The sequence below is a fragment of the Enhydra lutris genome, unplaced genomic scaffold (assembly GCF_002288905.1).
Source record: "Enhydra lutris kenyoni isolate GAN:26980312 unplaced genomic scaffold, ASM228890v2 scaffoldscaffold9, whole genome shotgun sequence".
Taxonomy (NCBI): domain Eukaryota; kingdom Metazoa; phylum Chordata; class Mammalia; order Carnivora; family Mustelidae; genus Enhydra; species Enhydra lutris.
Window position 1 is genome coordinate 28,745,496 of NW_019154093.1, and position 6,718 is coordinate 28,752,213.

Below are 6,718 nucleotides of genomic sequence, written 5' to 3' on the forward strand. Positions count from 1 at the left end.
TTTCTTCAAAGGAACTCTGCTTGGATTTATTCAGCAATTACACTGTTTAGTCTATTTTCTAAGTCTTAGTTAAGTGTATGATTAGTATACTTTAATTTACTTAGATTTTGTGAATTTTTCTCTTAGTCTATTTTTGGCAAAGTTATATACATTTCAGTATCAGTGTTTTCATTTTGTAATTTTCCAGATATTTCTAAGTATTTTCTACATAGCCTTCTTTTGACATGCAAATTAAAGAAACCATGTATGTTTTTCTCAATGAATTTTTTGTGTGTCTGCTTTATTTCCTTTTAGAATTGTTGTACTGTTGCCAAAAATACAGTATGTGATAGTCTTCTTTTCTGAATTTTTATGGAGGTTTTTAAATTTTTCTGACATATGATCATTATTAAAACTATTCCATGGATCCTTAAAAAGAATGTGTATTTTATATTTACAGATGATAAGGTTTGATTTAGCTCTATTTTTATTTATGTATCTATTTCTCTAGTTTTGCTTATATCTACCTATTATATCAAATTGCTTTTGTATTACTTGAGTGCTCCATGCCCACAAATTTTTACCTATTTCACCTGCATTTTCATGGGTTTTGCTCCATATACTTCAGTTCTACTAATTTCAGTGCTTTAAAAGTTGCTAGTTATAGTCTTATATGACATATTTTTGGTAAACCTCCTTGTTTCAGACATTTAATTAATTTTACCTTGATTCTGAGTCTGATAATAATAATAATAATGTATTCTTACTTTCTTTTTTAATAAGTCAAGTTTTTCCCCTGCCCTTCCTTCTTACCAGCTTTTTGAGGATGTTTTGTGTTAGGCATATGAGTTTTTATTTTGATTTAATATCAACATTAAAATAGAATTTGCTTATTTATTTTATTGTCATTACTAATTATTGCTTTAACAAAATTATTGTGGTTTTACATCTGTCTGTTTCATTTTCTCTTATTTTTTAGGCTATGCCCTTTTTCCTTCCCTTAAAAGCATCTTTAATACAGTTTGAGAATTTTTTAAAAAAAGATTTATTTATTTATTTCTTTTAGAGGAGGCAGGGGAGAAATGGAGAAGGAGACAAAGTCTTAAGCAGACTGTGCTGAGCGCAGAGCCTGACGTGGGGGTTGATCTCACAACCCTGAGATCAAAACCTGAGCTGAAACCAAGAGTTGGTTGTTTAACCTGCCTGGGCCCCCCAGGTGCTCTTACAGTTTGAGAATTTTGTTATTATTTTACTCATCTGGAAATTTTGAAAGGCATACAGTTTGTTGTTAGCTCCATTCGTAGTTATGTTTGTAATTTTAAGTAACTTACTCACATTTGTATTTCGTAACATACTATATATTATGAAATTCTAACTAACAGAATTCTGTCAACTCTCTTGTGAAAGATGAAGACAAATCACATGGTTTCACCTTCATCAATTTTTGCTCTTTTATTCTATTTTTTGTTTTTGTTTGTATGATCTGGATATTTTATACCATTCTATCATAGTTAACCTATTGTTATTCTCATATTTATATATTTTTAATGTGCAAATCATGGTTGTGTAACTACAACTATCATTATTTAGACTTCCTTCTGGACTGCATGGGTTGGCATTTATTGTGCCTTTTCATATTCAACTTCTCTACTTTTGACCATTGAATTTTGATATCTTTTTCCTTTGCATGAAGTATATTTTTAACTAGGCTTTTTAAGGAAAGGCATATGAATAATACATCTCCCAAAACTTTACTAAGTAGAATATTAAATTTCTGTTGAATGTGATAAAAAGAAATCTCACAAAATAATAGCAACTCAACACACACAAAACAGATAACCGTGGCTTAAATAAGGTAGAAGTTTATTTCTTTTTTCTGTAAATCATAACAGGCACATAAAACAGCATGTTAAGATCCACTAAAGCAAGAATTGCTTGTAGCTGTGCTTTGCACATATTATTTCATTTAATCTTAACAAAAGCTCCTGAGGTGGTATTGAGGATTCTCTATTCTAAAGACTGAAAATTAACAGTTCAAAGGGCAAAATCTGTGGCCCGTTACTAGTGGGTGACAGGCTTGGGTGTTGCTTTTGGCATCATCTACCCCTCCCCTTGTCTTCACTTCAGCATACTGTCTCTGAGGAATTTAGTGGCATAATGTAAGGATAGAGTATATAGGGACAGAGCTGAGCTATCAATGATTTCTTCCTGGTAACAGTCTTCCAAGGAAGCATCAGACAACAGTGGTATTTGAGAACATCTTTGAATAATTAATTCATGTTTTCAGGTGAGCAAGGAATGAGAAAGCATTCTAGGCTAAGAAGACAACAGGTATGAGCAAAAGGTATGGAAGCTTTTGTTCCTTAAAGGAATGACTTAAAACTTTCTGTTCATTTTCATTTTCTTTTAAAGATTTATTTATTTGAGAGAGAGTGCGTGTGCACATGTGTACACTAGTGGGGGAGGGGCAGAGGGAGAGCATCACAAGCAAACCCCAGGCTGGGTGTGGAGCCTGATGTGGGGCTTGCCTGGGGGCTTGATTCCATGAACCATGAGATCATGACCTGCATTGAAACCAAGAGTTGAATGCTCCACCAACTGAGCCAGCCAGGTGCCCCTAAACTTTCTCTTCATTTCTAGACACAAACGAGGTGCTTAATAAAGTCTTGTTGGCTTAATTTGTATAGTCATTCTCTTTGTCCTATGCAGCAGACATGTTCCTAGACTCTCTAATATTGCCTTCCCCTTTCTCCTCAGTAAGAAAACCTGTTTTTTTTAAGAGGCAGTATACCCCCAGCCAGAAGACTGTGGTTCCTAGACTCCCTTGCAGCTGAGGACATAAACAGAAATTGTGAGGAAGGCTTCTGGAAAGTTCTAAAAGAGATGGATAGACAGCTTGTTCCTTTTTGGCTTTTACTCATATATTCTGATTCCTTCTTAGAATCATGCATTCACAGTCATGGGTCCAGTGGCTGGGACCAAAGGTCAGCCTTAAGGTTGGAAACTATGTGATAGAGATGATAAAACTGGACAGTGAAAGGATCCTCAGTCCCTAACTACAGTGTGAGGTTACCCTACCAATTCTGAATATCTATTTAAAGAAATTCTTTGTGCAAAAAATAAATTCCCATCTTGTTTCAACTACTGTTATTTCTGTCCTCTGCTATTGCAGCCAAATACAATTCCTGAGTGATGTATCCCAAATTCAGTATCAATTCCAGGAGGGTGGATGACTGGGGCACTTACAAATACTTATGGTTAGAAATTACTAGTTGGAAAGTGTGCAGAAATACTGAGAAAATTTCCCAGCTGGACCCCATTCCCAAGGTGGATCTCAAAGACAGTTTTATATCAACTGTATAACCTGGAAGAATTCCAGAAGCTTTTCAAGGAAGAGAAAGTGGCTGCTGTTGCCGCTGATACTGCTATAGTTGAGTGGAAACTGGAAGGCTGGAATGATGACCTTTCAAGAAGAACAAATGTTATTAAATAATGGATTTTGTCCCACCTCCTACAACAGTCAAGAGCAAAAGGATGAAAAGAGAATCCTGTTCTTCTATTAATAAGGCTGAGAGTCAGCCTCATGCTGACAAAGCAGAAAGCAACTGTAAAATTAGCAATTTTGCCTGCAAATTAGCCCCTTGCAAAGCCATAAAAAGAGAAAAGGAATTAAGAAAAAAATTCTATTAATGGAGTCAAGGATGGAAAAACCAAGAATGATAGAGCATAAATACCCAGAAAACTGATACTTATTTTAAGGAAGAGATTATTCAGGTTTTAAATAGCTGCTTATAGCTGTGTATGAAGAAAGTGTTAATTTATAGCCCTTGAATCAGTGGCCTTTCTTAATGGCTCCTTGGAGCAAATCTATCAGAACTTGAAGAGCACAAGGCTTAGCTTGATGTTAATGAAAACTACCCTAGCCACCCCTATCTAGGATATTACTATTCCACTTTAGAATGAAAGGCAATGCAGTAGGTAGAAAGATGTTAAATTTCAGAGGCAGACAAAGTTAGGTTTGAACCTGGATCTGTCCCTTGCTAGCCTTGAGAAAGTCTTTTAACCATCCTGGGCTGCTGTTTTGCCTTCTATCAAAGCAGACAGTGATTATGCACTATTGTATTAGTAGCATTAAATTAAGTAAGATGCAAAGAATTTGGTCCCTACGAGGTTGTAAGCAAATTTAATCCCTTTCTACCTTTTCTTCCTTATCAGAAGGTCAGAAACATCAGACTTGGCAAACCCATGACAAGCACTTAAATTAAGCTCTGTGAAATTCTCCCTGTAAGAAGATCAGTCCCTACAGGGGAGCTGAACACATTTTCATAATTTATGACTGGTCTCAGACAACAGGCCCCCTTTTGCAATTTTATGAAAATGATAAATCAATATTCAATAGTAGGAAATAATAAGAAGAAAGGAACAGGGACATCTTTAACAATAAAAAGGCAGGGGGCTCCATTTCCAACAAGAATCATACCCAGGAGGAGAAATTTGAAATTGGTACAGTTTGCTTCATTATAGTATTGGCAGTTTTCACAGCTATAGTCATCTAATTTTATCCAACAGAAGGTGAGGAGTTTGTTTAGGGCTCTGTTAGAGGGTGGGGGTGAGTCCCTTCCTGCTTTCTTGGTTCAAAAGTGTATTTTACATCTGAAACATAGATTTTTCTTCTTGGGGCTGAAAAATGACAAAATATAGACAAAGGAATTAAATCCACAGATGCACATGAAAGGCAAACACTGTTTGAAGGTGGATAAATTATTGAAAAAGATCTTAATAGCACTTTAAAAAAATCTCCTGGTTGAAGGCTGTGGCTTATAAGACTGGGCAAATTTATAAAACTCCATCTGAACCAGAACCATGAGTCAGAGCTGCCTCCGAACATTGTAATGTAAACCCGGACTCCTTCTCCTCCAAGTTCTTCATATCTTACTGAAGGTCACAGGATCTGGTTTAGATGGGAGTCTTAGAAATAACTGAAATTCCTCAACAACATTACCATTGAGTGGTCTTTCTACTTGTGTTTGAGCACCTCCAACAATAGAGAAGTACGTTCTTCCCAGAGAGGGGTTTAGTGTAGTTCAACACAAATGAGTTGAAATGTTCTAATTGCTAGACAATTATTTGTGTACAGGATATACATTGATTCCCTTTGGCTGCCATAAAAGAGTACCACAAATTAGGTGGCTTAAAACAATAAAACATTCATCATGTTACAGTTTTGAAGGCGCAAAGTTTGAAATCGAAGTGTTTGTAGGGTCATGTTCCTTCTGAAACCTGTAAGGGAAAATGCTTCCTTGCTTCTAGCTTCTTGATTCTGCATTAATATAACCCTCTGCAGAATTTTTTGTATATGTAATATCCTGCACATATGTTTGTGTTGACTTAATCCTTTGCATAATTTTTAACTCTAAGTACAGGTAGTCTCCTTAAAAAAGAAAAAAGAAAAGGGGCACCTAGATGGCTCAGTGGGTTAAGCCTCTGCCTTCGGTTCAGGTCATAGTCTCAGGGTCCTGGGATCGAGTCCTGCATTGGGCTCTCTGCTTAGCAGGGAGCCGACATCCTCCTCTCTCTCTGCATGGTTCTTTGCCTACTTGTCATCTCTCTCTCTGTCAAATAAATAAATAAAATCTTAAAAGAAAAAAGAAAAAAAAAAAGAGGACCGAGTTGCTGCTGAGGACCCTCACGGCACAGTCAAGATTGAGACTATGAGCTGTATTCCTTTCAAGACTGGGCAGCCCAAGAAACAGGGTGTCCCCACAACAGTGGGGAGAAACTCTGAAAGGGTGTACAGAAAACTCCAGCATCTGGAAGAGCTGAGCAAGAGGCTGCAGAAGGACATGAAGTGTGAGATAACCTTGGACTTATTCTCCATCCCTCTCTGCGAGCAAGCCCAGGATTTTCTGAACTTGCTGACAGCTGAGGACATGGCCATGAAGTGGATGGATGCCCTTCATCAAGGGAAGATGAACCAAATCCAAAAGACTGTGACTGAACCCTTATGAAAGTTTGGCAGTATCTTCCCTAGCCTTACATGGTGCTGAAATGGCAGAACAGCGCTCATAGGACTGTAGGAGATTGCAGGCCAAGGTGGAAAAATACATGAAAAAGGAGAGGTCAAGGCCAGTGCTGGCCAAACTCCCCCAGGGCCAAGCAGAGCCTTGGCCTGCATGGGATGACTTTGGCGCCAAGAACAAACAGCTCCTGCGTAAGATACTGCGGTTCTACAATAGTCAACTACGTTAATTCCAGCTCAGCTTTGAGTCCCTGATTTAAGAACAGGTGGTAGAATAGTCTGAAATGCATAAGGTCTTTGGAGACTTGACCCAACAGCTTGGCCAGCCTGGACACCTGGACAAGCAGCAGGAGTGGGAGAATGAGGCCAAACGGAGTGAGCTCAGAGCCCTCCTCTTTTGTGGCTGGTGACTGAATCCCAGTCACCCTTAGATGATTCCTGGGACCCAAGTCAGTCTCTCAAGTCATCTCAAGCTTAGGCTCAGGTGTAAGCTCAGCAAAAAGTGCTTGCATGGAAGAAGTATGGCAGCCCATAGGCTGGGGATAGAGGCAGCTCCTACTGCACTTCAGCAGCCCTTGGCAGTAAGCCTGACACCAGATGCCCTAAGCAGTAGCTCTCTCCCTGCTCAATAGCCATAGCCTGCAGACCCAGTATAGTAACCCCCCCAGGGACTTTCTTATTTCCAAAGAACTGTCCAAAGTGCCTAGGGCCAACAGCAAG

The 6,718-nt window shown here is 38.3% G+C and overlaps 1 pseudogene; it reads left to right on the forward strand.

Moving 5' to 3' along the window:
- Window positions 1-5,645: 5,645 nt before the first annotated feature.
- Window positions 5,646-6,408, forward strand: LOC111142887 (annotated as a pseudogene).
- The last annotated feature ends 310 nt before the right edge of the window (window positions 6,409-6,718 follow it).